The following is a 21539-nucleotide window of genomic DNA, read 5'->3' on the forward strand; positions in this document are numbered from 1 at the left end:
ACAGAACCTTGAGAGTGCTGGGTAACATTTTCCTTAGATGCCTTGGTAAAACCTATGAGGGCTAGATGGTAGTGGATCATGTGGCCGGCTATCTCAGTAAAATTTCTGGGAATCCAGGAATTTGGAGCATATTGGGACACTCTCCAAAAACTGAAATAGAAATCACTACCATCTTGAGCACTGACCAATGAGATAAAGAATACTTGTCTTCATTGGATTTTGGAGGCCAAAAATACTAAATTTGATGTGCTGCTCTGACTCTTTTGCCAGGTGGTCTCAAAGGCTGTCAGCTTGCGTGAGGCCCAAAATAAGAGAAAGAAATCTGTGTGGCCCAGTATGTAGAGAAAGCAGCTCTGCCATTTGATCTACCAGAAGCTGCAATATTGCTTGAAGTGTTGATGGGCAGAAAGGATGCTATCTGCATACTGTGAAACCCTTAATAGAAAAACCACAGAAGACCTCAAGTTTCTAAAGCAGAGGTCAGCAAACTACAGCCTGCAGGCCAAATTCACCTTGCTGCCTCCTTTTGTAAATAAAGTTTTATGGGAACATAGCCACACAGATTCACTGACATACTATACATGACTGCTTTTGTGCTACCGCAGCAGTTGAGTAGTTGTGACAGAAGACCACATGGCCCTCAAAATTGAAAATATTTACAATACTCCTCTCAACAAAAAGTTTGCCAGTCCCTTTTTAGGAGCAAAGTTATGTCCTTTTTATCACACGAATATTTTCGTCTTGAAAAATAACTCTTGGCTTACAAATTGCTCCTGGTAGATACTGAATCTTGATCATTGGATACTGGATGACTGTGCAATTATACTTCCCATAATGAAACTGATTTATAGGACCTACCCGATCATAAAGTCAAGAATGCCTAACAGAATTCCATCATTAAGTAGAAGTGGGACCCATTCCAAGGAGATCCTAAAGGCACAAATAAGTTTCATAAGCAAGTAGCTCATACACTCAGTAGGTCTATGTCTACTGCACTGCCATCCTCCCTCAAACCACACCCGTGGATTTATGGAGCATTCACTTGGATCAGTACACTAAGAGAAAATCAGTTGAGCATGGTTTGAAGGTTTTTCTGCCAGAAGCCTACTGCTGTAGCATTAAGCCCTATTTGGAGTGGCTCTAAAGGACAGTAGAGAAGAAATAGCCTTAAAATGAACATAATTTCATGTGCTACATATTGACTTTGCCAGAGGGAGAATGTGCCTCTGGTTAGAATCTGCATCATTTCATGGGCAGTGACTGATCATTGTCAAATGATTAGAGACTTGAAATTAATAATATTGGAAGATTGATGAAAAGGAAGATTGAAGAAGAAATACATGGATGATTCTTTTGGAACCAGCCCAAGTCATGAGATATTTTTTCCATACAAATGTTCACTAAAACACTCTCACTACAAAAGGAAGTTATTAATAAGCACATGAAAAGGATAACCTCTCAGTCAACCTTCTTCCTTATCTACTCCAGCTCACTTTCTAGATGAGATTATGAATAAAGCAGTCACAGCGGAAGTTTTGGAAGCTTTGCATAGGTTCAACAACATGGACATCTCAGTAGAAATAGCTAATATTTTTTAAATGCAATATTTTTGTAATAATCTTGCAATAATGAAATTCAGTATTGGTTTCCCACTCTTCTATAATAAGTTAATACAAACTGTCTTAAAATACAAATTTATTATTTTATAATTCTGGACATCAGAAGTCTGCAATGGATCTTACAGGGCTAAAGTCAAGATGTTAGCAGAGCTGTCTTCCTTCTGGAGGCTCTAGGAGAGAATTTGCTCCTTACCTTTTCCAGCTTCTGGAGGCTGCCTATATTCCTTGCATCTCATTGTCCCACATCACTAATCTCTGCTTCTGTCCTTACATCTCTGTCTCTGGCTGACTCTCTTGTGTTTGTTTTATAAGGACTCTTGTCATTACATTGGGCCCACCTCATAATCCAGGACAATCTCCCTATTCCAAAATCCTTAATTTAATCACATCTGCAAAGTCTTTTACATCATGTAAATTAATATATTCATAGCTTCCAGAGATTAAGATGTGGACATCTTTGGGAAGAGAGGACATTATTCAGCCTACCACAATAAATAATTAAAATAAGGATCACATGCAGAATATATAAAGAACATCTATAAATGAATATGCTACATTCCTGGGCAACATTATCAAGTAACTCCAAATTAATTCATAAGTGTTTGCAAACTGATAAAGTCTCAAAGTACAAAATATACACAAATCCTCTAATAATCATTAAGCAAAGGCAATTTGGGAGAAAAAAATAAGTAAAGAATGTGAACAGCAGCTCAGAGAAAAAGAATCACTGCATACCAAAGGATATTATATCTCACTGACATAACATCAGGTCATCAAGGAAATGCAAATTAAAACCACATTGCTTTCATTTTTATCCAACTGGATTGGAAAAAGTTGGTAAATGATAACACCCAGTGTCACTGAGGGTATGAAGAAACACACATGCTTCAGATGGGAGTGTAACTTGGAACTGACTTTTAGAGTATAATTTGAAGGTTTCTATTAAAATATATACAAAGGGTATACACATACATCTATCTACTCTTTGATTTAAGAATTCTATTCCTAGTTATCCATTTAACAGAAATACTACTAAATTCACCTCAATGATGTTCACTGCAATATTATAGATAGAAACAACCTATTAGCAGAAAGAAATAATTAAACTCCTATGAAGCACCAGTACTATGGAATCCTCTGCAAAAGTTAAAAATGAGATAATCTATAGATAATGATAGAAATATCTTTAAGATATTGTAAAGTTATAAAGGAAGGTGCAGAATAATAAATACATTATGAGCCTATTAAAAAAAAACGATATGATAAGCACATAGAACACATAGATATACATAAATGCTTAGAGAAGGGTTAAGAAAGATACTCAGCAAACTGTTAAGACTGGTTATCTTGGGGAGGGGAATTACACTGGAAGAAGATGGTGATTAAAGGGGAACTCATTATATATTTAAAAGTTTAACAATGATAACAACAAAAATATATTGAAGTAATACATAAATTTTTTAAAGAAAAAATATATTTTATGTGAATCCTGTGATTGAGAAACATTTTTTGATGTGTGGAATGAGGTGCCCCAGCAAAACCCAGGACACTCTCTCATTTTTTTTGTTTTATTTTCAGCTTTATTAAAATATAATTGACATAAAATATTATATAAATTAAAGGTATACAATGTGTTGAGTTGATACACATATATATTACAAAATTATTACCACCATAGCATTAACTAACGCCTGTATCACATCACCATTTCCTTTTTCTAGTGAGAATATTTAAGATCTACTCTCTCAGCAACTTTCAAGTATAAAATACAGCATAATCACTCTGCTGTACATTAGAGCCCCTGAACTTATTCATCTTATAACTGGAAGTTTGTACTCTTTGACCACTATCACCCCTTTACCCCCACCCCCTAGACTCTGTTAACCACCATTCTAGTCTGTTTCTTTGAGTTTGGCATTCTTATATTCCACATTAAGTGATATCATATAGCATCTGTCTTTCTTTGTTTGACTTATTTCAATCAACATAATGCTTTCAAGACCCCCCACATGTTGTCACAAACAACATGATGTCCTTCTTTCTCATGGCTGTATAATATATAATATTATAAATAATATTTACTATAATTAATATTATAACAAGTATATAACATAATATATATTATATATCTGTGTGTATATGTGTGTGTGTGTATATATATATATATACACATACTAAATCTTCTTTACTCATTCATCCATTGACAGATACTTAGCTTGTTTCCCTACCTTAGGTGCAAATATTATCTCTCATTTCATAGGTTTCCTTTTATTTTGTTGATTATTTTCTTTATCGTGCAGAAGCTTTTTAATTTTGATGTAGTCACATTTGTTTAGTTTTGCTTTTGTTGCTTTTGCTTTTTGGTGTCAAATAAAAAAAAAATTGTCAAGACCGATGTCAAGGAGCTTAGCCCCTATGATTTCTTCTTGGAGTTTTATAGTTTTAGGTCTTATGTTCAAGTTTGAAATAAGGGAGCATGACGCCTCCAGCTTTGTTCTTCTTTCTCAAGATGGCTTTGGCTATATGGGGTCTTTTGTGATCCCAACAAATTTTAGGATTGTTTTTTCTATTTCCGTGAAAAATGCCATTGAGATTTTGATAGGGATTATATTGAATCTGTTGACTGCTTTACGTAGTATGGACAGTTTAACAATACTAATTCATGCAATCCATCAGCATGGAATATATTTCCATTTATTTTTGTCTTTTTTTTAATCCATTCAGCCACTCTATGTCTTTTGATTGGAGAACAGTTCAATTAATTTAATGTAATTATTGATAGGTATGGTCTTATTGCCATTTTGTTCATTGTTTTCTGGTTGTTTTCATAATTCCTTTGTTCCTTTCTTCTTCTTGTTCCCTTTTTTGTGACTTGATAATCTTCTGTAGTGGTATGCTTAGATTTCTTTACCTTTTTTTTTTAATAGATCTTTATTGGAGTATAATTGCTTCACTATACCATGTTAGTTTCTGTTGCACCACAAAGTGAATCAGCCATATGTACACACATGTCCCCATATCCCCTCCCTCTTGAGCCTCCCTCTCATCCTCCCTATCCCACCCCTCTAGTTCATCACAAAGCACCGAGCCAATCTCCCTGTGCTATGCTGCTGCTTCCCACCAGCCAACTATTTTATATTCCGTAGTGTGTATATGTCAATGCTACTCTCACTTTGCCCCAGCTTCGCCCTCCCACCCCATGTCATCAAGTCCATTCTCTATGTCTACCTCTTTATTCTTGCCCTGCAAATAGGTTCATCAGTACCATTTTTTCTTTTTTTTTTAGATTCCATATATATGCATTAGCATATGGTATTTGTTTTTCTCTTTCTGACTTACTTCACTCTGTATGACAGATTCTAGGTCCATCCACCTCACTACAAATAACTCAACTCTGTTTCTTTTTATGGCTCAGTAATATTCCATTGTATATATGTGCCACATCTTCATCCATTCATCTGTTGATGGACATCTAGGTTGGTTCCCTGTCCTGGCTATTTATACCCTGAGAAAACCATAATTCAAAAAGAGATTCTTTATCTTTTGTGTAGCTACTATAGGTTTTTGCTTTGTGGTTACCACGAGGCTTACAGAAAACATATTCCATTTATAACAGTCAATTTTAAGCTGATAACAACTTAACTTCTAACATATACAGAAGCTCTACATTTATACATTCCCTCCCCCACATTTTATATTTTTTATGTTACAACTTACTTCTTTTTACATTGGTATCTGCTAACAAATTATTATAATTACTGTTGTTTGTAATACTTTTGTATTTTAACCTTCATGCTACAGTTATAAGTGATTTATCCAACACCATTACATCAGAGTATTCTGAATTTAATTATGCATTTACCTTTACCAGTGAGTTTTATACTTTAATATATTTTCTTATTACCAATTAGCATCTTTTTTGTTTCAGCTTGAAGAATTCCTTTTAGCATTTCTTGTAATGCCAATCTAGAGGTGGTAACTCTTTTAGCTTTTCCTTATCTGGAAAACTCTTTATCTCTCCTTTAATTCTGAATGACAACTTTGTCAGGTAGAGTACTATTGGTTGGTTTATTGGGTTTTGTTTTGTTTTGTTTTGTTTTTGCAGCACTTTGAATATATCATGCCACTCACTTCTGGCCTGCAAATTTCTGCTGAAAAGTCTGCTGATAGTGTTATGGAGGTTGCCTTGCTAAGTAAACATGTTATCTTTCTCTTGCTGATTTTAAGATTCTCTCCTTGTCTTTAAATTTTAACAACTGAATTATAATGTGTCTCATTGTTGGTCTCTTTGGATTTGTCTTCATTGGAAGTCTCTTGGGTTCCTGGTTCTGGGTTTTTTCATTTTTTCCCCAGGTTAGGGAAGTTTTCAGGCATTATTTCATTGAATGAGCTTTCTGTTCCTGTCTCTCTCTCTCCTTCTGGGACCTCCATAATAGGTATATTGGTCTGCTTGATAATGTCCTATAAATCCCTTAAGCTAGCTTCACTATTTTTCATTTTTTTCTTTTTGTTCCTTTGAATTCCACTGACCAGCTACTGTAGCCATTAAGACCTGCTTTTTTGTTTGATAGAGTCCTCTGAGGCTCATGAATGCAAGCCCTATTGGCTATTAGTGCCACATGATTTGGGGATCCATCCCTCGGTTAGCAGTGCACAAACATACTAGATATGTGTACAAGCTTTTTCCATGGAGATACTGGTGAGCTGGAGCAGGCTAGAGAGAGAAGAGTGGGGACGTGTCTACAAGCTTCCCTGTTCTCTGGGGAGGATCTCAGAGATCCTAGAGACCCCCTAGATGCATGCTAAATTAGAAGCCTTACCCTCAGGCAGTAGCTTTTAAAATATGCAAATAAACCCTTTTCAGTGGAAGACTGAGAAATAGGCATTTTTTGCCTGCTCACTCTGTGTTGAGGCTTGAGGGGATGGCTGGTTGAGAACTACTTCTTTGTTTGCTACAGTCCTATGGGACTTGTGAATGCAAGTCCTCTTGGATATCAGAACCAGCAATCTGTGGACCTGTCCCTTAGGCAGCAACAACTAATGCTGGGGCACAGGCATATGGACAAGCTCCTACAAAGGAGATACTGGTGATTTAGTGTGGGTTAAAGGGAAAAGGAAGAGGAGGTATCTGCTAGCTTCCTCAGCCTTTAGGGAGGATGGCAGTCAGCCACTGGATGTGTGCTAAATTGGAAATTTAACCCTCAGACAGAAGCTTTTAATGTATGCAAACACACCATATTCAGGGAAAGACTGAGAGTTGGGCATTTTTGGCCTGTTCCGTCTGGACTCAACCTTGGGGGGATAGCCATGGTGAGTCCTCTAAAGCCCATTAAGAGTTGTTTCTTTTCGACATGAACACAAGTCCTGTTGGCTTTCAAAGGTGTTTGGAAGTCCCACCCTTCAGGTGGGAGTCTTACAAGTGGTGCCCCAGGTGTGGGGTCCAAACCTTTCACTCCTCAGGGAAAAGTTGGAAGTTAAGAATTACCTCCTGATTGTATGGCACTGTGCTGGGGGTGGAGTGTTTCCTACCCTTTTGACATGGGTATTTTCTTGTTTGACAGATATATAGCAGTTACTTAGCTAGTTTCTGCATTTCTTTCAAAGAGAATTGCCCTGATGGTCTCTTATACTGTATTCCAGCTAAAGAGAATAACAGGCTTAGGCCCTATGAATATAGAGAGATTATTCCATATACCCCAAACCATTTCCAATTTAAAATTACAATGTTGTGACCAAACAATCTCACTTGGGACCCATGTGATTCTTTTTTAAGCTCTCCTCATGGATTTAAAATAAAAGCACAATATGTTTTAGAGACATTTCTTTATTTCTATTAATTCAGCTTCCCCAAGAGAAATACACTGACTTTGGCTTTCTATTGCCCCTTCTGTAAAGGCTGCTCTCAGGGAATTACCATCTTTCCTCTGGAAAGAACTGAATTTTAAAAGTTGCTTTCAATCTTAATCATTAACATGCCTTTCAATCCAGCTAATGCTGATTCAGAATTGATAGTGAGCACTAGGATGGTTTCTGGATTAAAGAAATCCACCTCAAGAAACAGAAAAAATCTCAAACAACCTAAGCTTACACCTAAAGCAATAAGAGAAAGAAGAACAAAAAAACCCCAAAGTTAGCAGAAGGAAAGAAATCATAAAGATCATATCAGAAATAAATGAAAAAGAAATGAAGGAAACAACAGCAAAGATCAATAAAACTAAAAGCTTGTTCTTTGAGCAGATAAACTGACAAACCATTAGCCAGACTCATCAGGAAAAAAGGGAGAAGACTCAAATCAATAGAATTAGAAATGAAAAGGGAGAAGTAACAACTGGCATGGCAGAAATACAAAGGATCATGAGAGATTACTACAAGCAACTATATGCCAATAAAATGGACAACCTGGAAGAAATGGACAAATTCTTAGAAAAGCACAACCTTCCGAGACTGAACCAGGAACAAATTGAAAATATAAACAGACCAGGCACATGCACTGAAATTGAAACTGTGATTAAAAATCTTCCAACAAACAAAAGCCGAGGACCAGATGGCTTCACAGGCAAATTCTATCAAACATTTAAAGAAGAGCTAACACATATCTTTCTCAAACTCTTCCAAAATATACCAGAGAAAGGAACACTCCAAACTCAATCTACAAGTCCACCATCACCCTGATACCAAAACAAGACAAAGATGTCACAAAAAAAGAAAACTACAGGCCGATATCTCTGATGAACATTGATACAAAAATCCTCAACAAAATACTAGCAAACAGAATCCAACAGCACATTAAAAGGGTCACACACCATGATCAAGTGGGGTTTATCCCAGGAATGCAAGGATTTTTCAATATATGCAAATCAATCAATGTGATACACCATATTAACAAACTGAAGGATAAAAACCATATGATAATCTCAATTGATACAGAAAGAGTTTTCAACAAAATTCAACACCTATTTATGATAAAAAAAAAAAATCCAGAAAGTAGGCACAAAGGGAACCTACCTCAACATGATAAATGACATACATGACAAACACACAGCCAACATCATTCTCAATGGTGAAAAACTGAAACCATTTCCTCTAAGATCAGGAACAAGACAAGGATGCCCACTCTCACCACTATTATTCAACATAGTTTTGGAAGTTTTAGCCACAGCAATCAGAGAAGAAAAAGAAATAAAAGGAATCCAAATTGGAAAAGAAGAAGTAAAGCTGTCACTGTTTGCAGATAACATGATACTATACATAGAGAATCCTAAAGATGCTACCAGAAAACTACTAGAGCTAATCAATAAATTTGGCAAAGTAGCAGGATACAAAATTAATGCACAGAAAACTCTTGCATTCCTATACACTAATGATGAAAAATCTGAAAGAGAAATTAGGAAGACACTCCCATTTACCACTGCAACAAGAAGAATAAAATACCTAGGAATAAACCTACCTAAGGAGACAAAAGACCTGCATGCAGAAAACTATAAGACACTGCTGAAAGAAATCAAAGATGATACAAACAGATGGAGAGATATACCATGTTCTTGTTTCGGAAGAATCAATATTGTGAAAATGACTATACTACCCAAAGCAATCTACAGATTCCATGCAATCCCTATCAAACTACCACTGGCATTTTTCACAAAACTAGAACAAAAAATTTCACAATTTGTATAGAAACACAAAAGACCCCAAATAAACAAAGCAATATTGAGAAAGAAAAATGGAGCTGGAGGAATCAGGCTCCCTGACTTCAGACTATACTACAAAGCTACAGTAATCAAGACAGTATGGTACTGGCATAAAAACAGAAAGATAGATCAACGGAACAGGATGGAAAGCCCAGTGATAAACCCACGCACCTATGGTCATCTTATCTTAGATAAAGGAGGCAAGAGTATACAATGGAGAAAAGACAGCCTCTTCAATAAGTGGTGCTGGGAAAACTGGACAGCTACATGTAAAAGAATGAAATTAGAACACTCCCTAACACCAGACACAAATATAAACTCAAAATGGATTAAAGACCTAAATGTAAGGCCAGACACTATAAAGCTCTTAGAGGAAAACGTAGGCAGAACACTCTGTGACATAAATCACAGCAAGTTCCTTTTTGACCCACCTCCTAGAGTAATGTAAATAAAAACAAAAATAAACAAATGGGACCTAACGAAACTTAAAAGCTTTTGCACAGTAAAGGAAACCATAAACAAGATGAAAAGACAACACCCTCAGAATGGGAGAATATATTTGCAAATGAAGCAACTGAGAAAGGATTAATCTGCAAAATATACAAGCAGCTCATGCAGCTCAATATCAAAAAAACAAACAACCCAATCCAAAATTGGGCAGAAGACCTAAATAGACATTTCTCCAAAGAAGATATACAGATTGCCAACAAACACATGAAAGTGCTCAACATCACTAATCATTAGAGAAATGCAAATCAAAACCACAATGAGGTATCACCTCACACTGGTCAAAATGGCCATCATCAAAAAAATCTACAAACAATAAATGCTAGAGAGGGTGTGGAGAAAAGGGAACCCTCTTGCACTGTTGTTGGGAATGTAAATTGATACAGCCACTATAGAGAACGGTATGGAGGTTCCTTAAAATACTAAAAATAGAACTACCATACGACCCAGCAATCCCACTACTGGGCACAAACCCTGAGAAAACCATAATTCAAAAAGAGTCACATACCACAATGTTCATAGCAGCACTATTTACAATAGCCAGGACACGGAAGCAATCTAAGTGTCCATCGACAAGTGAATGGATAAAGAAGATATGGCACATATATACCATGGAATATTACTCAGTGATAAAAAGAAACGAAATTGAGTTATTTGTAGTGAGGTAGACGGACCTAGAGTCTGTCATACAGAGTGAATTAAGTCAGAGAGAAAAATAAATACCATATGCTAACACATATATATGGAATCTAAAAAAAAATGGTTCTTTTGAATCAAGGGGCAGGACAGGAATAAAGAGGCTGATGTAGAGAATGGATTTGAGGACATGGGGAGGGGTAGGGTAAGCTGGGATGAAGTGAGAGAATAGCATTGACATATATACACTACAAAATGTAAAATAGATAGCTAGTGGGAAGCAGCTGCATAGTAAAGGGAGATCAGCTCGGTGCTTTGGGACCACCTAGAGGGGTGGGATAGGGAGGGTGGGAGGGAGATGCAAGAGGGAGAGGATATGGGGATATATGTATACATATAGCTGATTCATTTTGTTATACAGCAGAAACTAACACAACATTGTAAAGCAATTATACTCCAATAAAAATATTAATAAAAAAGAAATCCCAAATCACCCAGAAAACAGAGCAACAAAACAAAAGTATAAACGTCCCTTTAAATCTCTACCATTGATTGTATAAGGAGGAAAGGAAAGGGATGAGCTCTCAAGTCCATAATTGCTCTTTTAGACAATAAAAGATTTTCCTGACATTAGTACCATGTGCTGAAGATGGCATCTTCTTTTTTTCCCCCTATAACTGGAAATCAGTAGTTACACAGAGGCATTGGAATCTACATCTATTTATAGAAACCACCTTTTCATGGCTATTTTTTAAAACACAAAAATAAAAGTTTGCTGCTTTCACAGTTTTGATCAGTGGGCTCCAGACTCCCTTGTCTCTATTGCCTTTGCTATATGCAGAAATTCACTTTGCCCATTTAGAAAAAAAAAAAAAGTTTAAATTTTCTGGTGCAAGAATGCATATTTCCACAATATCCGTGCTCTCACTGAAACTGAGGTTAGTCATCAGTTAGATCCATTAAACTACAGCTTGCTTAATAAATAATAAACTATAACCTACCTTCACTGATCAAGCTTGCTTTAATTGTTTTTACAAAAACTTGCAGGTCTTCCAAGCATCATGTAGTCTAAAAAAGAAAATGTTTGGCCAAATTGTTTGTCAGGAACTTGGAGTCTGCCATTATCCAGCTCGAGCTCAAGCTGGTTAAGACTGGTTGGGATCACAGACCAACTGAGCATGTGCAAGTGTCCGATGTGATTTTTTGATATCAGAGGACCAAAAACTCCACCCTCAGAACTTGCTAATGCCACCATTCTCTGAACATGCGTCCCATGCAAAAGCCTGTAGCTTAGTTTTGCCCAAGCAGAATGACAATTACCTCACCTTTTTCTTACCTCCAGTTAACTTTCCACATGCTCCCCACACCTCAGACCACCCTGCTTCTTTATCCCATAAATATTCTGAGCCGCCTGAGTTCAAGGAGGTGGATTTGAGATTTGTTCTCCCATCTCTTCACTTGCCTGCTTCATGAATAAACCCTTTCGCTGCTGCAATCCTTGGTGTTTCAACTTTTGGCTTGCTTCGCATAGGGCAAACAAACCTAGTTCAGTACATCACCATTTCTCCAGGTTAAGAATGGCTCTTCTACCACAGATAAACCTCATTAATGCATACACTGATAACTCAGAATTTTTAGTAACTCAGATACGTTATGTACTCCTCTGTTAAAAATAAAAGTAAATTACATTCAAATGGATTATTAAGAACCAATGAGAATAGGTAAAGAACAGTAGCTGAATTTTATGTCTTTGAATTTTAAAACTCTTTTTTCCATTGACCAAAACCCATTTCTCAAATTGTAAAGAGAAATATATGGCTTCCACATCAACAATTAAAGTGCTAAATAGATGTAACTCATATTTCCTATAATACACCAGTAAGGAAATTAGAGGAATGAGGGCAATATAGAGAGTCCCATAGAATCAAGGAATATAATTATCTTTCCTCTGAGCCCATAAGTGAAATCCCTGTAACCCATCAGCCCCCAAATTCCTCCTTTTCTTATCTCTAGAATTTCAAAGGCAGTTAAGATCAGAGTCTGGAATAGGATACAGTATTAGAGTACTCAAGTCTTGCTTCTTCCTTAGGCAATTTACACAGCCTACCTAAGACTTAAGTACCTTATCTGCCAAATAACAATTACTTTGAGGATTAAAAGGAATAATGTACATGAGGCCTAAACACAGCATCTGGTATATAAATTCTCTTAGTTACTCCACTCTTTTCTCCCTTCCCTCACTCCAGTTCTCCTTTCTCTGTGTTCCTATCAGTTGTTGTTGCATTGCTATCACTCTTCCTGGCTGTGGCTGTGGTACCAGGGGCTTCCTGAGGATTCACATGTAGTAAAATGGTGGCATCAGAGTTCTTACCTGCTGCTACTATTTTACTACCAAGTGGATCCTGAATATAAAGGCAATGCAAGAAGATTTAGGCTTAAGAGGAAAGACCAAATGTTGGATTCCTGAGAGTCTCAGAAAATCTCCTTGTATTTCATTGGTGCCAGTTTGGGTCCATGCCTATGTTTCTAATCAGTTGCTGCGGTCAGGGGACTGAAATTATTAATTGGCTCAGATCTAAATCCTACATTCCACCCCTAGAGAAATTGGGAATGCTCTACTAAACCATATGGACCAAGTAAGGGAAGGAGTAGATCCCCAAATGACTGTTGCCAGAGTAGGGTGAATGGATGCAGAGGAGATACATCCTCATATCTTATATCTCCCCATACTCACTTCTCTTTAGTGGCTATGTAATGCTCTTACTCAAAGTCTTCTAAAAATTCCACCATACAAGTATTTACATATATAATCCAAAGTGTCTGCTGCCTGGATACTCTCAAGCCTTTTAGCTTTGGGGGAACTCATTGCTTTCAAAATTAAATAAAAAGGATTAAGTCCCCATCCCATGTCCTGGGGGAAGTCCAGAACTCTCCCAAAATATCTCACATATTCTGATGGGGAGATGGAATCTCCTCATCATCTCTCATTGGGGCAATACTCATTCCTTACTTTCTCACTTTCTGCAGCTACTATCTTCTTTCCATACCACTTGAGCTCTTGTCTTTTACTCCTCAAACTAGAATGTGGTTTGCAAATGTTATTAAAATTTTAGGTAGAATAGGAAAGGGTCTCGGAAATGTGTAGATCAAGGAATAATTCAAAACTGAATTTGAGAATTATTCTTAGAAGTTCCTTGGCCACATGCCAAAGTTGGATATTTCCCTCTATTCCACATTTTAATACTCACAAAACTCTATCTCCCCAACCCATCAGGAAAATTTTTAAATATTCCTTCCCACTATATGCAGAGAAGGTTATCTCCACATCCCCATTCAGTGGAGTGTGTCTTTAATTCATCTGATAATATAAACCTGGGTAGAATAATGGCAACTTTTTCAATATTTAATTTCCTTATGATGAATTTAATTCCTTAGGTCTAATACTCTACTAAAGCAGGAAACAAAGATATATTAAAACACATTTTATTGGCTCTTTGCAATTTCAAATTTTAAAATTAGAAGAACAATACAAAACACCTGCTACACAGTCCCATGATTCTGCAGCCCCAGAAGTTGTTAGTGGGTTTCTCCCATTGCTTTGATACATAAATTGTGTCTGCCAGTAAAGATTAATTCTCCATCTCAAGGCTTCACCAACTTAAGGAGTTAGAGTATATCCTTTGCCAATTCTGTCCCCATTAATCTCATAGCTGTTGTTCCATTCCTCTTCTTCTGAGCCACAAAACATTATCATCATATCCATGAAAGTTAGTATATTCTCTAAGAGGACACCTACTCCAGTGTCCTGCTTCCACACAGGAAGCTGTTAAATGTAATGCAATATTACTGTTCACATATATCGTAACTAAGATTCAGACATATAGTTGGCTTATAGTAAGTTGCAGGAGAAAGACAAGAACTTTATCTCCTGATTCCTGGCACTGTGCTTTGACTCAGTAGACTCAGTAGATTACAGCAAGCATGCCAATAGATGTGAGTTACGTCTTGGTGTTACTGCTTCCCTCCTACATCTTGGTGTTACTGCTTCCCTCCCAGGTTTTGGCAGTCCTTCATTAATCACAGATGTGTTTCTATCTAGTACTTTCCCTCCACTGTACTTTCTGAAAGTCACAGTGTTTTTTTTCTTTTGTTTCTGCACCCTGAGGCTGTGCTAAGGCTGCCATCATGGGTCCTAAAATAAATTTCAAGCCACTCTCCAGATGTCTTTCCGAAAAACTCTAAGCCAGTAAGAAAAGATAGTCAATGCCTGATCCACAGTAAACTTCACTGGCTATTTACCAGAAAATCCATATGTTGCTGATCAATATATTGCTTCATATTTGAGGTTCTTTCAAGAGTCCAGCAAATGCATTTTTTTTCTCTTTACACTGATATTGGGTTTGTGTGTCACAGTTTGTGTGTAATGGTTCTTGTATTCAACTGATTGCTATCCTTCTTATACTTTAAAAAAAAACAAAAAAAAATAACCCTAGAGGTTCTGGGCTGTACTAGGTGCTAAGCAGTAGCTTACACAGAAGAAAGCATGACTTACTACATGACTAGAAGCCCCTCCTATGGAGACAGCACAGTGGCTAAGCCAACTGACTTTCTAGTAGAGCTGCCTACGTTCAAATCCCAATTCTACCACCTAGTAACTGTACAGCCCTGGCAACTCAATTTTCTCATCTTTCAGATTTGGGTTCACAGTACCTACCTCAAAAGAGTGTAGAATTAAATGAGTTAATATATGACTTAAATGAGCTAATATATGAAAAAAGACTTAGGAGAGTGCCTTGGATACATAAGTCATCTTTGAGTGCTTACCACCATTAATTCTTATTAACTGGGTTGAAACAACAACATAGGCTCAATACTACTTTTTAAAGTCTGAAATCATTTTCATTATAAAACACAAAACTTTGCCTCTTTTCCAGGGAAAAATATTCCCTCTCTATTTTTTTCAACCTTAATTCATTCATTTCACAAGTATATATTGAGCACCCAAGTACCGTGCATTAGAAGATGTACCAGGGGTATTGTACTGAACAAGAGAGCTAAGCTCCCATGAAGCATTAGTTCTACAAGAGAAAATATAAATACATACACAAATAAAATGACCAAAATAATATCTGAAGTAATAGATCTGTGTGGAAAATAAAATGGGGTGATTCAATAGGTGGGTGTAGGGGGCAGGGTCATGGTGAGGGAGCTGAGATCTGAATAAGAAGATTGCTCTGTGAAGACTAGGTTGAACACTCTGCAGCAGAGGGAAGAGCTAGTATCAAGGAGCAGAAAGAAGGCCAGTGTGGCTGGAGAGGAAAAAATGGGAGATGATATCACAGATACGGTAAACAGCCAGATTATTTAGAGCTTTATAGACACTGGTCGAGTTTACACTTTACCCTAAATGAGATGAGAAGCCATTGGAAGGTTAGCATGAGGAAGGATGTGATCTAATTTATAATTCTAAATGGTCACCTTGGCACCTGGGCAGAAAACGGATCATAGAAGAAAGAAAGAGGAAGGTAGAGCTGCTGAGAGTCTGCTACAGTCAGGTGAGAGATGATTCTAACAGTGGGAATGGGCAGATTCTGGATGTATTTTAGAGTTAGAGCTGCCAGGCTTGGAATGGATGTGAAAGTGGGGATGAGAGACAGATGGAGATAAAGAATGACTCTGGGTTTTGACTTGAGAAACTATATGGGTGCTGATTTTTATTTTATTTTATTTTTTTAACATCTTTATTGGAGTATAATTGCTTTACAATGGTATGTTAGTTTCTGCTGTTCTATATAACAAAAGGAGTCAGCTATACATATACATACATCCCTGTATCTCCTCCCTCTTGTGTCTCCCTCCCACCCTCTCTATCCCACTCCTCTAGGTGGACACAAAGCACTGAGCTGATCTCCCTGTGCTAAGCAGCTGCTTCCGATGCTGATTTATTGAATTCAGAAGACTTAGGTATAAATATGAGGGAGAAAATCAAGTGTTCTTTTATGATATTTTATTTTGACCACATGTACTGAACAAGTGACATTTATATCTTTGTAGCTTGGAAATATACTTTAAAATTCTGTTTTTAGTCTTCTGAAACTTAAACATTGACAAAACTAATTCTAACTGACCAAAGAGACAAATTCACCTTTCCTTCACTATCTAAATTATGTGTTCCATCTGTACATCTATAACACTAAAATTTAAAGAATGTCTGCAATCCATTTTCCCCAAGAGCTTTCTGTTGATTTTTAGGAAGCATGAACTCAAGAGAACTAAAAACCATACCTGCTTAACTTTCATGGTACCAAGCCCACAGCATGACTTAAAACAACATGGAATAAATGAATTTAATTGTGCTGATGACAATAGCAGACAAAACATGTACTACACAGGAGCTAATAAAGTCTAGAACAGCTTATGAGCTGTTTTATACCATTTCTTAAACATTAAATAGTTTCTATTTCAAATGAGTCTTTTTTCTTCTATTTTAGATCTTCAAAAAGAGTACAATCAGTTCTGCTATTGTCTGAAAAACGGGAATTTGTTCCAATGCATTTGATATAGTAGACGATGCAAATTTAATGTTTGCTAATGCACCATTTCATCCATGAACGACATTAGATGAATGCAGAAAATGCACCCAATTGACCCAAACCACATAGGAATACACAAAACACTCATACTCGAACATCTGCCAGCCACCTCAGTTGACCAGCCTAGGTTATGAGACACACCCATCCACATCTGCTACTAGAACTTCCCATCTGATTTCAGATAACACTCATTCTACCACTTCACAGTAACTCACAGGCTGTAACCTTTCTGATGCCCACAGGAAAACATCAGGTTTGGTTCAAGGTAAAGTGCCATATTTATTGAAGTATTTATATATTTCCTAACCACTTAATATGCATAAAACGGTGCTACCACTTTATTCGGTTTCTAATTTTTTTATGTGTCACTGACATAGTTTTTGAGTGTAGTACCGCTAAATGCTTTCTTCCATAAGCCCTGGAACACATATAGCAGAATTGGCTATATTGAAATTTATATTTGAAATGTAAGTTCAGTCTTTCTGGGTTAAGTTCCTAAAACTAAGAAAACATCTAAGATCATCAGGATGATTAGAGAAATCTAATTATAGTTTCTCGGAATCATAAAGTGTGTTTAGTAACAATGCTTACAATGAAAAAGCTTTTGCAAGCTTAAGAAGCTCACAACCTTCTGACTGGATACTACATATCAGGTATTATTTCATTCACAAAAGTATGTTCATTTCTATATTATTTGAGTATTTAATTTTTGTACTATCTTTTTATCTTTTTTTTTACATGTCATACTTACTTATAAAAGAGTGAAGAAGTAACTAAAGAGTTCGTTTTAAAAGAGTCAATTTTGTGAAGTCAGTGTGTGTGTGTGTGTGTGTGTGTGTGTGTGTGTGTATTGGGGATAATGTTATAAGTGCAACCTAAATCTATCCTCAAAGAAAAGTATGAATGTTGCCTAAATGTTGGATATTGATAGTGAATGGAAAAGAGAAAGGGAAGGAAGGGAAGGGAAGGGAAGAAATTTTACTCTTTCAATCCCTAAGAAACTAAGAAAACCACTGCTTGAAAAAAACTTTGAGAGTGGAGTAGAAAAGTCTTAGTGTTCATTAAAATACTATGAAGCTCTAATAAGCCAGACATACAAATGTGGCATATTTTATGAAAAAAAGATAAAAGAATAAAATATTAACATCAAGAGTCTTGAAGACCATTTCATTCTGAAGCCCTTGAGCTTTAAGCAGGTGTCCCTTCAAGCTGTACCTAACTAGTTCGGTGTGTGGGTGTGTACCAGAGACTCCTGTCCACTAGGGGCTAGACTTTCACCAATAAACTGCATTTAATTACAGCACTTACATAAAGTCCTATTTAACCGGCATACAGATAGAAAGATTTTTTTGTTAATACTGAAATGTATTTATGTTCTGAGGTAATTTTTTATTGAGTTACAATTAACATACAATATTATATTAGTTTCAGGTATACAACCTAGTGATGTGACATTTTTATACATTACGAGGAGATCATCATGAAAGGTCTAGTTACCATCTGTCACCATACAGAATTATTATAATATTATTGACTATATTCCCTGTGCTGTACATTACATTCCTGTGACTTATTTATTTTAGAGCTGGAAGTTTGTACCTCTTAATCTCACTTACCTATTTCATCCATCCCCTAACCCCCTTCTCTCTGGTAATCACCAGGTTGTTCCCTGTATCTATGAGTCTGTTTGTTTTGTTTTTTAGATTCCACATATATATGAGATCATATGGTATTTGTCTTTCTCTATCTGACTTCTTTCACCTAGCATAATACCCTCTATGTCCATCCAAGCTGTTGTACATGGCAAGATTTCATTTTTTATGGCTAAGTAATATTTCAGTGTGTGTGCGCATCTGTATATACAGCACGTCTTTATCCATTCATTTATTGATGTACCTCAGATCAGTTTAATAGTTCCAAATGAATTTACTCAAATATGTATATTCTCAAATAAAACGCTATTTCAGGAAGTTTATATTGTGATATTAAAACACTTTCATCATTGAAGCATTTATTTTCCGTCTTTTTCATCTATCAGCTTTATGAGAACTAAAGACTATCATGTACTAATCATGCTTAATTAACATCAAACAATCAAGTACTCTTGGTGTATCACTGTTACGCAAATGTATTAGAAACAAAAGAAGACTATAAGTGTTTCTAATTTTTTTTGGAATTCACTCATTTATCAAATATTTATTCAGTTATTTCTGGATACTGTGATTTGGGAATGACTTATATTTTGTGGTTTTGGGGCCAGTTTTCTAAAATAGGGGGGTGAATTTTAAATCACAAAGGTAATTTTTAAATTTAAGATTTATTTATTGAGTGCCTATGGATCCTGCCCTAGCAATATAAAGATGAAGAAGATAAGAACCCTATCTCAAGCTAGTCAGTCTCATTAGAGAGACAGACAGGTAAATAAACAAGGTCCTCCCAAAACAGTGACATTTCCTTTGCTATAAAAAGGGTGGGTAAAGGGCAGGAGTACCATATAACGCAAGGTGTGCAACAGTTAAGATCCATGGTTTTGGAGTCAGAGATACTGGCTCTGCTGCATGATTCTCAGTACATTTTTAGCCACCCTCAGTTTATCCACAGAGAATGAGGAATGGCAATTCCTACCTCACAGAGTTAACTGAAATAATGCATGTAGAACTTTAGTACAGCACTGGCACATACTAACTGTTGAAAAAATGGTATTTTTTTACAATCGAGCACTAGGGAAGCACAGAGTAGGGTACCAAGAACAAACATACTTACTGATCAACATATGATGGACAAAGGAGGGTAGCTCCTCAGTGTACCAAGAGTCATCTACTTTGGATGTTCACCACATTAGAATTTTAGGGTTACACTGAGATAGATAAATATGTACATGTGTGTGTATGTACGTCTGTGTGTGTGTGTATATATATATATATATATATATATATATATATATATATAAGAAGCATAACCACTTTATAGCATAGAGTCTATTTTGAAGCTATAAAACCAGTAATATCATAGAACACTCTCAAGAGGAATGAGTTGGTCAAGTTCTGCCAAGGAAGTTCTCACAAGAAGGCATTATGAAATGTCTTTATTCCTCAGAATTTGACTTTAAAATGTTCCCACTGGAGTCCAATGGAAGTTTTATGAGAGTAAAGGATAGAATTAGGTCTTGTATATTTTTAAAGGGTCATTCAAAAAGGCAAAGTCTAAATTTTTTACAGATGGCAGAATAAGGACTGATGCAGTTGGCCAAAACTGACCTTTTATGATTTTCAAAAGCAAATGTTTACTGAAAAAGAACTCTACTATACTACCAATTGGGAAAAAAAAAATGCTGGATGCTTACATTGGACAACTCAGTACACATTCACTGCCAAACACATTTATACAAAATCAATAATAATATTTTCCATGGTACCTGTTTTCAACCTCCTCTCAAAAATTTTGTGCTGTAGTTGTTTTTTCTTAAACACAAATATGTTTCTGAGGAAAAACAACATTTTCAATGAGAATAGGCTTGTGAAAGGACATGCATTTTAGGAACCTTACTGTTAGCTTCACAGTCTCTACCACAATGGTGCAAGGCAAGGGTGAAGATGATCAATTTTGCCAGGTCTTCTGGATAGTGAATTCAGAACTGATTTTAAGTTCTTCCAGAATGGAACTCCTTTTAAACTTCTTTCAAAATACAACTCCCTTTTTTCAAAGAGGTAGAGGGGTTTCAGAAATTTTTATGCCCTTTTGGATATTAAATAAAACTCTTAAAAAATAAAATTTTGATGAGTTGAGTGAAAAAGAAATATTAAAATCCATCAAATGTGGATGGGAAAAATTAAAGTGGTTTGTCACAATATATTTTGGGTTTGATGAATTTTAAAAATTTAGTAGGCAGCACATATACTAAAACTGGAATAGTACAGAGAAGATTATCATGGCCCCATGCAAGGATGACAAGCAAATTAGAGAGGTGTTCCATATTTTAAGAAGTTTTTAAAAACACATGTAATAATAATGGTTTTAAGACTACTACTTGCATCCTACTTGAGAAGAGTTTTGTTTTGTTTTGTTTTGTTTTGGGAATGGACGTGATATCCATTCTGTAATGAATTTAGAGGAGTGCCTAGAAACACATGTAATAAAGATTGTTATATAGTGCTATGTGCGCCAAAGGAAAAAAAAGAAAAGGTTGGGGGAAAAATTTAAACTGTGAACTCAAATTATAAGTAGGATTACTCATCCCCACAATAGCCATAGTTTAGAACTTTCTTATCTTCTTACTTATTAAGTGGGTTTCAAGTATTCTTTTGATATGCAGATTTTTAAAACATTTTGTTCCATGGCTGATCATCAGAAAATCAGAAACATTGTGATTTTCTTTCTTAGGAGAAAATAAATATAATAGTTATTCAGACACCACTTAATGTATACAAAGTGACACTGGCACCTAATCTAAGTTCCCCCAAATGGCCTTCTTCTGTTAAGAATTGCACAAGTCTGTA

General features: G+C 36.1%; 1 pseudogene; it reads left to right on the forward strand.

The window, feature by feature from the left end:
- The first annotated feature begins 20924 nt into the window (after positions 1-20924).
- LOC117201888 (uncharacterized) lies at positions 20925-21022 on the forward strand (annotated as a pseudogene).
- Positions 21023-21539: the final 517 nt, after the last annotated feature.

The sequence above is a fragment of the Orcinus orca genome, chromosome 7, assembly GCF_937001465.1.
Source record: "Orcinus orca chromosome 7, mOrcOrc1.1, whole genome shotgun sequence".
Taxonomy (NCBI): domain Eukaryota; kingdom Metazoa; phylum Chordata; class Mammalia; order Artiodactyla; family Delphinidae; genus Orcinus; species Orcinus orca.